This window comes from Coregonus clupeaformis, chromosome 25, assembly GCF_020615455.1.
Source record: "Coregonus clupeaformis isolate EN_2021a chromosome 25, ASM2061545v1, whole genome shotgun sequence".
Lineage (NCBI taxonomy): Eukaryota > Metazoa > Chordata > Actinopteri > Salmoniformes > Salmonidae > Coregonus > Coregonus clupeaformis.
The window spans coordinates 35,496,589-35,512,398 of record NC_059216.1 but is presented as its reverse complement, the minus strand read 5'-3'; the positions used below and the strand labels follow the sequence as shown (position 1 = coordinate 35,512,398).

General features: G+C 42.0%; 1 long non-coding RNA gene across 1 annotated transcript; it reads left to right on the top strand.

Moving 5' to 3' along the window:
- Positions 1–14,426: 14,426 nt before the first annotated feature.
- Positions 14,427–15,552, top strand: LOC121538888. Its single transcript, XR_005995273.2, has 3 exons — positions 14,427–14,674; positions 14,977–15,149; positions 15,325–15,552. It is a non-coding gene; the product is annotated as an uncharacterized LOC121538888 (long non-coding RNA).
- Positions 15,553–15,810: the final 258 nt, after the last annotated feature.

Here is a 15,810-nt window from a genome sequence, read left to right as displayed (position 1 = left end):
CCTCAATCCCCATCCAGCACGACAACCTCTGTCAGATTTATACTGCTGGATTAGAGGAGTTTTTCAAGGACCACATGCTCCCAAAATTGGCACTGCAACAGTGAACATCTGTAAATATCTTGTAAATCGTTTTTGCACAAATCAGTTTCTATTCTTACCTTGAGGTTTTATTCCAATTAGTTTTTTGGGGGTACACTGGATCAGTGTTCTCATCTCTCCTCCTGTCAGTACCCGTTTTCAGGGAAGCCAATGGTCCAAAAATATTCCACAAAGTTCATATAACACACACACACACACACACACATTAGGCTCCCAGAAATAGGTTATATTACATACATTTTGCTCAAAGCAGCCAAATAAAGTAATGTAGTTAACTATATCATGGGCACATTGGGAATTTATATCCGTGATGTTAAAATTATTTCTATTTCTCTTTAACTTGCTGAAGGCCCAAGTCATCCCTGCCTGTAAGTTCAATCACAAAGGCTGGTCTGAGTGCATCTCCTCACAGTTTCATTCAGTAAAACACAATTCACATTGCATTTTATCGTGAAAATGTATTTATGATGTTTAAATTATTTCTTACCCTCTTTGTTGTGTGGAGCTTCCTTTTCTGGTAAATACAGGGCCATTTCTCTTTCCCAACGGAAAATGGCAGCTGCAGACCCGTGTTGTCACTGGGTTTCAGGTCTGCCCGTCTGAAAGACAAAAAACAAATTGTACTAGCTAGCTAGGTTGATTACTAAAATGGTAACATCTATTTAAATACCATAACCCAACGACTTGACTACAGTAACGGTCAAAATAGACTGGGCTTTGGTCTATCTGCATATCTAAAATCCTACTATGTGGATGGGACATTTCTGCTGGGATGGAGGAATTATCTGGAATGCTCAACTAGATGATCAGGACAGTCTAGGGTACTATTTGCCCGAAGAGGTGAAGTATTGTGATTAGTTATATGACTGCACTTCTGACTAATTCTCAAGAGGAAAGTTAAAACCCTCAGCCTTGAGGTTACTGAGGAGGACCAACAATGATAGGGGGATCATCTGAAAGGGACTGACGTGCAGGGATGTAACATAAGGATTTTAGGCACTGGCCAGCAGACCGATTTCTACATTCAGGTCCTAAATCGGTGGCATGCGATGTTTGCTGTTTCAGGCTAGTTTGGCACATTTTCTACTAGCCATTTTACTGCTGTGTCAGGCTAGTTTGGCATATTGTCTATTAGCCCAGTCTGAAAAGTACTAGACTCAGGCTAGCTTAATGACACGTATAACTGACTTCACAGGTCATTTGATTAGTCATGTTCATGTTTTGTATGGGAAAACATTGAGCCCATAAGTCCTTTGATCGCTAGCTAGCCAGCTAGTTAACGTTAGCTCACTGTTCGTGTAGTCACTTTTCCACGTGGTGACATGTAATCCCAACAGGCCAGGAATATTTATCTAACGTTTAGCTACCTAGTTACGTAAGGTGACATGTTAACTTGTCCACGAGGGCATGGATATTCAACGTTAGCTAGTTAGCGCTAATTGCGAACGTTAGGCACATTCGCTAGCATGTTACCGACTACACCATGGTGAAACCAACACTTGTATAACTAAAACGACATGTATGTATGTATATATGTATGTATACACACACACACACACACACACACATACATATACACACACACACACAAAAGTATGTGGATACCCCTTCAAATGAGTGGATTCGGCCATTTCAGCCACACCCGTTGCTGACGAGTGTATAAATACGTACACACAGCCATGCAATCTCCATAGACAAACATTGGCAGAAGAATGGCCTTACTGAAGAGCTCAGTGACTTCAACGTGGCACCATCATAGGATGCCACATTTCCAACAAGTCAGTTTGTCAAATATCTGCCCTGCTTGAGCTGCCCCGGTCAACTGTAAGTGCTGTTATTGTGAAGTGGAAATGTCTAGGAGCAACAACGGCTCAGCCGCGAAGTGGTAGGCCACACAAGCTCACAGAACGGGACCCCGAGTGCTGAAGCGCATCAAAATCGTCTGTCCTCAGTTGCAACACTCACAACCAAGTTCCAAACTGCCTCTGGAATCAACCTCAGTACAAGAACTGTTTGTCTGGAGCTAAATTAATAAAATGGGTTTCCATGTCCGAGCAGCCGCACACAAGCCTAAGATCATCATGCTTAATGGCAAGCATCTGGCTGGAGTGGTGTAAAGCTTGCCGCCATTGAACTCTGGAGCAGTGGAAACAGGTTCTCTGGAGTGATGAATCACGCTTCACCATCTGGCAGTCTGACGGACAAATCTGGGTTTGGTGGATGCCAGGAGAACACTACCTGCCCCAATGCATAGTGTCAACTGTAAAGTTTGGTGGACGAGGAATAATGGTTTTTCATGGTTCGGGCTAGGCCCCTTAGTTCCAGTGAAGGCAAATCTTAACGCTACAGCATACAATGACATTCTATATGATTCTGTGCTTCCAACTTTGTGGCAACAGTTTTGGGAAGGCCCTTTCCTGTTTCAGCATGACAATACAGAAATGGTTTGTCGAGATCGTTGTGGAAGAACTTGACTGGCCTGCACAGAGCCCTGACCTCAACCCCATCGAACACCTTTGGGATAAATTGGAACTACTACTGTGAGCCAGGCCTAACCGACCTCACTAATGCTCGTGGCTGAATTGAAGCAAGTCCCCGCAGCAATGTTTCAACATCTAGAAGAAAGCCTTCCCACAAGAGTGGATGCTGTTATAGCAGCAAAGGGGGACCAACTCCTTATTAATGCCCATGATTTTGGAATGATATGTTCGACGAGCAGGTGTCCACATAATTTTGGTAATGTAGTGTATCTGTGGTGCAACGTTAGCTAATGTAGCCAACTAGCCAACGAAGGTGCCTAACTAGCTATGCCTAACTAGCTAGCTATACCCTTGCCCTGGTGGGCTAACGTTAGCTAGTTAGCCACCACGCAAAAAAGTGATTACACAAACCCTGAGCTAACGTTAACTCGTTTTCGAACTCACAAAGGACTTGTCAATAATAAGTTCACAACAGTCATTATGCTGGTTTTCTATTTACTTGTAAGGAAGGTAACGTGTGTTGTACACGTAACCACAGTAGGTGGTTATCCAGCGAGCTAATTTTCACAAGTACCTAGCTATGGGGGGTGATAAGTGCCAGAATTAAGCCTAGGCAACCGTACCACCGTGTGGTTGTCGCCTACCATTGAACATCTGACTGACATGACACCAAAGCCTTACTAACGTCTGCGTGATGCCTGCGTGTTAATGAAAATGAAGATATTTTTATATTAATTAAATCTCAACCATACAGTGGGGGAAAAAAGTATTTAGTCAGCCACCAATTGTGCAAGTTCTCCCACTTAAAAAGATGAGAGAGGCCTGTAATTTTCATCATAGGTACACGTCAACTATGACAGACAAATGAGGAAAAAAATCCAGAAAATCACATTGTAGGATTTTTTAATGAATTTATTTGCAAATTATGGTGGAAAATAAGTATTTGGTCAATAACAAAAGTTTCTCAATACTTTGTTATATACCCATTGTTGGCAATGACACAGGTCAAACGTTTTCTGTAAGTCTTCACAAGTTTTTCACACACTGTTGCTGGTATTTTGGCCCATTCCTCCATGCAGATCTCAGTGATGTTTTGGGGCTGTCGCTGGGCAACACGGACTTTCAACTCCCTCCAAAGATTTTATATGGGGTTGAGATCTGGAGACTGGCTAGGCCACTCCAGGACCTTGAAATGGTTCTTACGAAGCCACTCCTTCATTGCCGGGCGGTGTGTTTGGGATCATTGTCATGCTGAAAGACCCAGCCACGTTTCATCGTCAATGCCCTTGCTGATGGAAGGAGGTTTTCACTCAAAATCTCACGATACATGGCCCCATTCATTATTTCCTTTACACGGATCAGTCGTCCTAGTCCCTTTGCAGAAAAACAGCCACAAAGCATGATTTTTCCACCCCCATGCTTCACAGTAGGTATGGTGTTCTTTGGATGCAACTCAGCATTCTTTGTCCTCCAAACACGACAGTTGAGTTTTTACCAAAAAGTTCTATTTTGGTTTCATCTGACCATATGACATTCTCCCAATCCTCTTCTGGATCATCCAAATGCACTCTAGAAAACTTCAGACGGGCCTGGACATGTACTGGCTTAAGCAGGGGGACACGTCTCGCACTGCAGGATTTGAGTCCCTCATGGCGTAGTGTGTTACTGATGGTAGGCTTTGTTACTTTGGTCCCAGCTCTCTGCAGGTCATTCACTAGGTCCTCCCGTGGTTCTGGGATTTTTGCTCACCGTTCTTGTGATCATTTTGACCCACGGGTGAGATCTTGCGTGGAGCCCAGATCGAGGGAGATTATCAGTGGTCTTGTATGTCTTCCATTTCCTAATAATTGCTCCCACAGTTGATTTCTTCAAACCAAGCTGCTTACCTATTGCAGATTCAGTCTTCCCAGCCTGGTGCAGGTCTACACTTTTGTTTCTGGTGTCCTTTGACAGCTCTTTGGTCTTGGCCATAGTGGAGTTTGGAGTGTGACTGTTTGAGGTTGTGCACAGGTGTCTTTTATACTGATAACAAGTTCAAACAGGTGCCATTAATACAGGTAACGAGTGGAGGACAGAGGAGCCTCTTAAAGAAGAAGTTACAGGTCTGTGAGAGCCAGAAATCTTGCTTGTTTGTAGGTGACCAAATACTTATTTTCCACCATAATTTGCAAATAAATTCATAAAAAATCCTACAATGTTATTTTCTGGATTCTTTTTCCTCAATTTGTCTGTCATAGTTGACGTGTACCTATGATGAAAATGACAGGCCTCTCTCATCTTTTTAAGTGGGAGAACTTGCACAATTGGTGGCTGACTAAATACTTTTTTCCCCCACTGTAAATGTTAAAACTTAACGTTTTTCCCGTGCAAGCCGACATTCCGAAGGAGCCACCTTGAGCTATAGTATAGCCTACGGTTTGTGTATTTCCTGTTATCGCTAATGGCCTAGAAAAGATTATGTCCAATCTATAGGTAATCTTTCCCTCAACACCTCATGGTATGGTATGCTATCTTATCTCACTGTATACAATCACAGACTGTGTTGTTACCAGTTTCCAGTAGCCTACATCAGGCAACCAATAAGAGTTGTGTACGTTGCTTTCAGTCGAATAGAGGAGTTCATAGGCTTTCCCAGAGGGTCCTTGGTATTTGGGCTCCTTGGGATGTCCCTACCTCAATCAAGTATAAATGTAAAATGGTTATGTTTAGTGTTAGTTAAGGATTATAGTTTAGGGTTCAGGGTAGGGACGTCCCAAGGAATCCAGATAGCAGTGACCGTTCATAGAGTGAGAGACGGGCACGGTATTTGAGAGCTCGGCGGCGACACAGACATTTGTTTGTTTTGTTACAAGCGGCAGACGTGATTTTCGAGAGTGTCTGCCCCAGGTAGTTTCCTTAGAGACTATGAAAATAATTACCAAGATGTCCTTGATCCGATTGAGGAGTAAGTAGGCAATATTTAAGTTATTTAGGCCTACAGTGTTGATAAGGAAAATTTGGTATATTTGAAAATAATACTTTTTTGTTGATAACGTATTGTCGAAAGCACGTAGGCAAATGTACAATAATAGCGTAATTTGATGTGCTAGTATTATTTATTTAATGTTTTAATTAAATTGTAAATGAAAATATACACACGTGGTGCTATAGGATATATGCATGTTTTACATTGGAATACACTACCCCTACATGCCATTGTGTGCTGGAGCTATGGGTTTATTTTTCCACTGTCACTAGGCCTACACATTCACACTAACTGAATTGATGCATAACTACCTTTCACTAAAGAAGGGAACAAGGTACGTCATACAACTTTGATCGAAGACCTTAAAATCATGCCTGACAAGACCAATGAAATCATAAAGGTATCCTAATATACAGTGGGGGAAAAAAGTATTTAGTCAGCCACCAATTGTGCAAGTTCTCCCACTTAAAAAGATGAGAGAGGCCTGTAATTTTCATCATAGGTACACGTCAACTATGACAGACAAAATGAGAATTTTTTTTCCAGAAAATCACATTGTAGGATTTTTAATGAATTCATTTGCAGATTATGGTGGAAAATAAGAATTTGGTCAATAACAAAAGTTTCTCAATACTTTGTTATATACCCTTTGTTGGCAATGACACAGGTCAAATGTTTTCTAAAAGTCTTCACAAGGTTTTCACACACTGTTGCTGGTATTTTGGCCCATTCCTCCATGCAGATCTCCTCTAGAGCAGTAATGTTTTGGGGCTGTCGCTGGGCAACACGGACTTTCAACTCCCTCCAAAGATTTTCTATGGGGTTGAGATCTGGAGACTGGCTAGGCCACTCCAGGACCTTGAAATGCTTCTTACGAAGCCACTCCTTCGTTGCCCGGGCGGTGGGTTTGGGATCATTGTCATGCTGAAAGACCCAGCCACGTTTCATCTTCAATGCCCTTGCTGATGGAAGGAGGTTTTCACTCAAAATCTCACGATACATGGCCCCATTCATTCTTTCCTTTACACGGATCAGTCGTCCTGGTCCCTTTGCAGAAAAACAGCCCCAAAGCATGATGTTTCCACCCCCATGCTTCACAGTAGGTATGGTGTTCTTTGGATGCAACTCAGCATTCTTTGTCCTCCAAACACGACGAGTTGAGTTTTTACCAAAAATGTTATATTTTGGTTTCATCTGACCATATGACAGAGCCAGAGGTTCCGACCATGCCGCCGGCAAGAGAGGTCATCAGAGCGTCATCCTGGTAGCACCCGAAGGGGGTGAGAATGGGAGACGGCACAGCGCCTGGTCCGACTGTGCCCACTATTCCCCCCCACCCTTCTGTTGAGTGTACGGAGGAAACTGTTTTTGTTGATGTGTGTAATAAAGAGTTGGCTCCAACTGGCGTTGTCACAAAAGAGCCCCTTTTCCATGATACATCCGAGAACGTTCAAGTTCCTTCACTCTCTCTCTCTCTCTCTCTCTCTCTCTCTCCTCTCTCTCTCTCTCTCTCTCTCACCACTCTGAGTGTAGCTCAGCCCACCAAGGGTGCGTAGCTGAGCGCACACATGAGGCGGGTGTAAGAAAGGTAACAAGGCGCTGCCTTGATTTACCTCATAAAGACTTCACACCACAGACTTCTAGGAGTGCTGTAGTGGAGGTCTCACAAAGCAGACTGCAGTCACAGCCAGGTAATGGAATGATGACGCAATCGCTATTTGGGGACAGCGCTCTGACTCAGGCTAGCGCCTCAGTCAGTGCAGTTCAGACCTGTGCTGCGTTCACGGAGGGCCGGGATAATGAGGTTACGAGTATAACCAACGTATCGGCACCCCCGTTTCTCTCAGAACACGCTCATGTTTCCTCTCCCTTTTTGGGGGGGCCCGCCTTGGGCTGTTCCACCACTTCAGGTGTTGGGGAACAGCGGCGGCGAGGGCCGTCGAGGAATACAGGTCCTTCCTACTGAATATTGTGACACAGTGACGCAGCCATTGCTAGGCCCAACCATTTTCATTTAGGTGGGAAGTGTTGGGCTCGGCAGGGAGTACATTTTGGAGCATTGCGCTCCGCCTTAAACCAATAGGAGCAGAGCTCCACGATATAGAACGACAGTTACCGGTGTTGTAACTCCAGTTCCGCTGAAGATAATTTCTCGGGAGGCTGATTGAGGGGAAGCGTCCCCTCTTATAGTGACACCTGTACTTCTATTGGCTGCAGGTGTGTGCATCATTTTGTCTCAGGCTGTTTGCTGCCTAGGCAGTGGGGTAAACCAATAGGAGCAGAGCTCACCTATGGGGCTCCGCTCCACTCATAGAACTGGAGTTACAACTCCAGTAACTATCGTTTCTCATAATTTTACCCTATTAATTAATGTGCAAAAGTGCAGTATGACTCAAAATATTGAGGTAACATGGTTAACTGCTTTCTGTACTTTTTTTCAACAACGTTTTAGGTCCAATTTGTTTTATTTTCTATGAACAAAGGCTCAGTTTACTTTAGGTAATATATAAATATGTGATGTCACATAAAATGTGTTAGTGTTAATATTTGTACGAAAATAGAGTTTAACAGTTCGCTAGCTTGATGCTAACCAAATGTAGCTTGGCTAAGCGGCTAGTTACCTCTAGGCTAGTTGGTTTCAATCAATGTTAGCTTACATGTTAGTGGGTAATAATGTAATGGTTGTAGCATTGTTTCGCATCAGCCTCCAGTAATTTATAGGTTTTTCGAAATTAACAGTTATATATAATGTGAAAGTGTAGATGTATGGTGACTCCAGGTTTGGATGAATGGACCAACGGGACTGCCCTGGACAAGGCCCTTGACAGGTACCAGGAATGATAGGAGGACAACCTGAAGGTAATTATCTTTGCACACAACAGCAGCGTCCAGGCCAGAGTACTCACCCTTTCCCCTGCTGTACAGACAGGAGCCGCAGCTGTTTACTGAGGTAAACAATGCAATTGTATATACAATTATTGCATATACTGTAGTATAAAAAATGTGTGATTGACTTTGTGTTTGTCTATTGCTATTTTTGTATAACGTACTTTGAGATCACTGAAACTCCACCTGATGTGGTGGAAGTTGTCGAACCAGATCAGAACGCCTTCATGCATGGGCTGAGAAGGATGTGGAGGTTTGACCAGGCAAAAATTATTGTCCACTGTTAATTTATTTTCTGGCCCTCCAAGAGATATGTAAGAGATTTATAATTATATTTATTTCTATTATCAATCAAGGTGAGACTGAACATGGACAAGTCGCAGGAGAAACAGAAGGAGAGCCACCAGAGGAGAATCAAGGGGAACAAGTGTTTCGACATCCGGGCGAATGACTTCGCTTGGAAGAAGGACGAAAGAAGGCGAGACCTGGGAAACCTTGCTGCTCTTTCGCTCCTAGCTGGGGTCACCATCCGTTAAGGTGAATATAAAAATCTCAGAAGATAACTATTTGCATTTGCCTCGTGGTCATACACGTGGTCATACACCTGGTACTGTCAGCAGTACCAGGTGTATGACTCCAGTGGTCATGACACCACACTGGAGTTTCTCTCACAACTCATCTCTTATCTTTTCCAGGGACCATCCCTTACCTCCCTCATCAACCCCACTGACATAAAACATTTGACAGGTATACTTTTCTGTCTGCCATTAACATTATTGCATGTCTAATCAAACATTTAAATTAAATCATTCAATAACTATATTTTTGATAAACCTGTAACCTGTGTGTTTGCTTGTTTACGTCTGTCTCCTACCCTGTTCCCTTTACTCTGCTCCTGTTCTCCAGGACCTAGGGGTTCTGCCCAACATCCAGACGTGGATCCACCCGATGTCCTCCATTACCAACCACCCTCCAACTGTTCATTACATCAGCTACTGTTATTGTCATTATCGGATAAGAAAGAGCAAGGAAACTATCATACTGGGCACAATGTGAGATACACAGATTAGCTAAAAACACTAGCACTGCAAACACTCAGAACAAAGAGAGCAGCAGCACCTGGACTTTGCAGTCTCCCTCTTCGAGTCCCCCTTCTGAGACTGAATGCCTGTTGAGAACAAGTGACAGGAAGAACCTCCCATCCACACAGCATCCACCTCTTCTCTATTACACACACCAGAATTCTGTATTTCAGTCTATGATTGCCATGTGAGCGTACAAAAAATCTCTGTAAGTTAATTGACACACGTACAAAAACAAAATCAACATTTTATATATTTAAAATCGTAAATATTGCCAGATTGGTTTTCACAGCTGTTTCACAAGGTGTTCATTATTGTAAATTGTAGCGTATCCTTTGATGGTATTTGTTAGTTCAACATTATTCATTGGTGTATCCTAGGACATACAATAGGTATATTTAACCACAAGGATGTACTAATGAGCTATGATTTATTAATTTTTTATCATAAGAGGACTACTGAAATAATATTATTTCAGTGTAGATAAGGGAAGGCCTGTTTAAAACAAAAACATGCCAGCCAGACTAGCCAGTGTATGAATCAAATGTATTTGCATATGAATGGAGTGGAATTTAGCTGACTGATCTGTAAGGTAAGTAACATTAATGTGTGTCTGGGGGGGCATCGAAATGATATTCTTTTTTACCCCGATGCCTGTTTATTCATAAAAAGCAGAAGATTGTAAATAACACTAAATCGCAATGGTTAGCTTATTCAAATTAATAGGAAAACAAAAGCTTATTTGTAGGAATACATTTAGCCTAATTGGTAACATATGTGGGGAAATGTCTGGATCCTAGTCAGGCTATTGTTTGACAAATCCAGATTAAATATAGGTCTTCATGTGTATCAAATCTGTAGGCGATTGTGGACTAAATCAATGATCTGTGATCAAAACAGTCTGGGGTGTTTTGGGGTCTGTTTAGGCTAAGGTTATGCGTAAGAACGCAATTGCACTGAAATGAATAGCCTGATTCAACGCGATTCTCCTGAATAAAAACGTGTTTCTGTTAAGCTGTTTGGTCTATGCATAGACCCATACCGATTCTATCTTTTTGGTATTTTGCGGTAAGCATAGCCTACCTCTAATATTCTAAATTAAGGAGCATTTAATAAACCCACCACAAACGAAACGAGGTCAAATCATGACATCAGTGATTTTCAGGTCAGAGATTTCAGAGTTCCGAGTTGTTCTGAATGCACCACTAGAGACCTAGGCTACCTCTTATTTCTGAATAGGGATACCTCCAACAAAGTAGCCCTTGTGTCTGTATTGATGTGAGAAATAGGCATATCTACACGTTAATGGTGGCTGGCTGCGATATCAACTAGCCTAATAATTTTTGTATTGAGGTGATATGCCTATTTTAGCTAAATCGACAAATGAAATTGATTCGATTACTCTGGCAATGAATTTTATTTTTTACAAAATCATGTACATGTAGACATTTGCGTTCATGGTGAGATCTTTAATATTAAACTAAACAGACACTTAAACTAACACGTGGCGCTTAACACATGTACAGTCGTGGTGAAAAGTTTTGAGAATGTAATTTTCACAAAGTCTGCTGCCTCAGTTTTGATGATGGCAATTTGCATATACTCCAGAATGTCATGAAGAGTGATCAGATGAATTGCAATTAATTTCAAAGTCCCTCTTTGCCATGAAAATGAACTTAATCCCCCCCAAAAAAATTCCACTGCATTTCAGCCCTGCCACAAAAGGACCAGCTGCCATCATGTCAGTGATTCTCTCTTTAACACAGGTAAGAGTGTTGACGAGCACAAGGCTGGAGATCACTCTGTCATGCTGATTGAGTTAGAATAACAGACTGGACGCTTTAAAAGGAGGGTGGTGCTTGAAATCATTGTTCTTCCTCTGTTAACCATGGTTACCTGCAAGGAAACACGTGCCGTCATCATTGCATGGTCCTCTGTAGCTCAATTGGTAGAGCATCGCGCTTGTAACGCCAGGGTAGTGGGTTCGATCCCCGGGACCACCCATACGTAAAAATGTATGCACACATGACTGTAAGTCGCTTTGGATAAAAGCGTCTGCTAAATGGCATATTATATTATTATTATTGCTTTGCACAAAAAGGGCTTCACAGGCAAGGATATTGCTGCTAGTAAGATTGCACCTAAATCAACCATTTATCGGATCATCAAGAAGAGAGGTTCAATTGTTGTGAAGAAGGCGTCAGGGCGCCCAAGAAAGTCCAGCAAGCGCCATGACCATCTCCTAAAGTTCATTCAGCTGCGGGATTGGGGCATCACCAGTGCAGAGCTTGCTCAGGAATGGCAGCAGGCAGGTGTGAGTGCATCTGCACGTACAGTGAGGCGAAGACTTTTGGAGGATGGCCTGGTGTCAAGAAGGGCAGCAAAGAAGCCACTTCTCTCCAGGAAAAACATTACATTTACATTTTACATTTACGTCATTTAGCAGACGCTCTTATCCAGAGCGACTTACAAATTGGTGCATTCACCTTATAGCCAGTGGGATAACCACTGGTACAGGGATTGGACTGCTGAGGACTGGGTTAAAGTCATTTTCTCTGATGAATCCCGTTTCAAAAGTGATAACTGACCTCCTGTAGCTCAATTGGTAGAGCATGGTGCTTGCAACGCCAGGGTTGTGGGTTCGTTTCCCACGGGGGGCCAGTATGAAAAATGTATGCACTCACTAACTGTAAGTCGCTCTGGATAAGAGCGTCTGCTAAATGACGTAAATGTTTTTTAAAATGTAAGTGGCTCGGGAAACAAAACATCGACATTTTGGGTCCATGGCCAGGAAACTCCCCAGACCTTAAAAACCTATATCCATTGAGAACTTGTGGTCGATCCTCAAGAGGCAGGTGGACAAACAAAAACCCACAAATTCTGACAAACTCCAAGCATTGATTATGCAAGAATGGGCTGCCATCAGTCAGGATGTGGCCCAGAAGTTAATTGACAGCATGCCAGGGTGGATTGCAGAGGTCTTGAAAAAGAAGGGTCAACACTGCAAATATTGACTCTTTGCATAAACTTAATGTAACTGTCAATAAAAGCCCTTGACACTTATGGAATGCTTGTAATTATACTTCAGTATACCATAGTAACATCTGACAGTTGTCTGTCTTGGTTTACTTATAAAAATCTTTGGTGGCACTCAATTTAGCTTTGTTTTGATTTTCTTCCGGGTGGAGGAAATCTAACCGCCAAATTGAAATTACCCAAGGCGTATGAATGTGTTAGATTTAGATATCGCTAATGCACTTCATTTGTGTTTGTTTTATATTGCCATTCGCTTACGCATATCCAACAATGTTTAGTGTGATTTTAAAAAAATACTACCATAGCTAACTAACGCGTTATCTCACACGGCGGACACAATGGAAGAGCCGAGAAAAGGTAACGTTAGCTAGCTAGGCAAACTAGGAAGCTAACATTATAACTGTGCATTATCAAAAGTTTATACAATTGACATGTTTGAATACAGTGGTGTCAAATGTGCGTAATTTAGCTTCCTAGTTGGTTTTAATAACGTTATATGCCGCTTTAAAAACAACTGGGATCTCGTAAATCTCCGAGTTCCGACTTCAGTGCGTTCTGAGAACTCGGAAAAAAACGAGCTCCGAGTAGGAATAATCGATATGAATCGTCATCCCACTCGGAATTATAACTCGGGCTTCTTTCTAGAGCTCCGACTTTCCGACCTGAAGATCACTGACGTCATGATTTGACCTCGTATTTTTCCGAGTTCCCAGTTGTTTTGAACGCAGCATAACCGTCCACAGAGTTGTATTATTTTCCAGAGAACGCACCGAGTTGATTATCCCTTTTATACCATGGCTATAATTTAACACATTTACCGCTAGAAATGTGTTCAACATCCACTCGTAAATTTTCTCTGGCTATCTATTCCGATTTCAGAGCACTTGTATGAGTGCGCAGAATAACTGATGAATTTACAAACAGACCCTAGATAGCAACAGTAGTTGCCTTGGTAACCAAACAAACAGGCACGCTAGTTCAGCTAATCAAACCATCAGTCCAAGCTTGCTATTATGAAAATCGAATTCAACAATGGCAATAATGTTTTCAATTCGACTTTTGCTTTCAAAAGCAGCTCAAACATAGAACATGTAAGAACTATAGCCATTGAATTCTACTTGCAAATATACTGTGCATTACAGGGAAATAATGCATGCTCTAGAATGCCCTTCAAGCCAATCAGAAACGAGTATTCAATTATGCCATGGTATAAAATGTATTATCCAAATCTTTTATATTCACAGATGTTTTGGGGTACTTGAACATGTTGGAAGTGGAAGCGAACAACTTGGCAGTGAAGCAGGAGGAGCCCCTTGCTTAGTGGTGTTGCAGACTGAGGCCTTTCAGAACAGGTGTATATATACTGAGATCATGTGACACTTAGATTGCACACAGGTGGACTTTATTTAACTAATTATGTAACTTCTGAAGGTAATTGGTTGCACCAGATTTCATTTAGGGGCTTCATAGCAAAGGGGGTGAATACATATGCACGCACCACTTTTCTGTTATTTATTCTTTAGAATTTTTTGAAACAAGTAATTTTTTTTCATTTCACTTCACCAATTTGGACTATTTTGTGTATGTCCATTACATGAAATCCCAATAAAAATCCATTTAAATTACAGGTTGTAATGCAACAAAATAGGAAAACCGGCAAGAGGAATTAATACTTTTGCAAGGCACTGACAACCGAAGACTTGAGACCATAGACCTACTGGTAAAATGCACATGAGGGGGTACTTCAGGGGTACTCCAGGCAGAGCAAAATTCAGTTGGTGGTATAGTAATCGAAAAGGGTTGGGAACCACTGGTTTAGACATTATCACCAACCATCTATCCACACCTCTTTTGCCTTCATTGTCTTTCTCAGGTGGGTATGATGTACTCCAGACTCATAAAGGAGTGTGTGTCTCGATGGCCACTGCCTACGAAGGCGTCTACCTTGAGACATACAACCTGGAGATGGACCTGGGGTCTAATCTGAGAACATTCCTCAATTCATCCCCCTGGAGAGGCTGGTCAAGCAGAGCAACATGCAGACAGACGTCAGGGCTTTCCTGGATACCCTCAGCCAGTATCTCAATGCCTACGTTGGCCGCAAGCAGCAGCTGCACCTCATCAAGGTACCAGAGTACCAGCCATCCACATTGATATCTGAAATAGAATATTCAGCCATTTCCATATATTATTCATCTTTTGCAGAACTAAAAATATGCTTTTGTCTGCTCAATGTAAGAGAGATGTAATATTATTTGAATAATATAGCATCAGAAACTTTTGTTGTGATGGCTGTATACAGTATGTTAGATTATGCTGTTTGTTTTTCATGGCATTTTGAGAGCCTTGCTCAGAAAGCTCCTATAGACAAAATGTATACACCATAGTTCAGACCAGTCTTCTCCCCCTGTTTCCTGTCTGCTTCCAGGAGCTTCATAGCTCTGTTCAGGTGATGGAGAGCAATACTCTCTATACTATACTATACTATACTGGTGCTGATGTTCACTATACCAGGAGAGAAGGCCAGGGCTGCATTGTGCACACTGGAGTATGCTGACCACACACGATGTCTGCCCAACCGGGTCAACATGGAGTCTGAAGGTAGAATTCATAAATACCATCTAGAGACTTAATATTAAACTACCTTTTAAGGGCTGTTGTTGAAACAACATAGGACGGTATGTATAAGGCTTTTCTGGAGGATGTTATCTTTAGCCATGTGCATGCCTGTTGCTTCTGTAAAATGAGTGATACCTTGCTTTGTGTGTGTGTGTAGACATCGTGCTGGCCAATTCTCCACAATGGAAGAAGAACCACGCCCTACTCCTGGAGACCCCGGTACACACAGCCTTGGTGACCATTAAGAAGACAGGCAGTATCGCTTAGTCTGAACACACAGTATCCTGTAAATACACTCAAGACTGAACAGTTGTTTATGTCAATGTATGAAGTTTGTTTTACATTTGTTTTTTATACTAATTTAATTAAGCCAGTCACTATGTAGGCTAGTAATTGTCATATATCTGTACATGTATGTATTGTTGTTAATAAAAAAATAACTTGTTTTACTCTAGTTTGATAACCCTGTTTGCAATATAATGACAACAACAGTATGTTGCTAAACTAAATTGGTAGTATTGACTTATTTGACTGCATCAGTTAACTTAAGGCAGTAGTACTATTCCCCTGAGCGACCCAATATAGACCTCAGAGTAAACCTGATGGTCTACATTTACAGTCCTTCAAAAGTGTATAATTAATT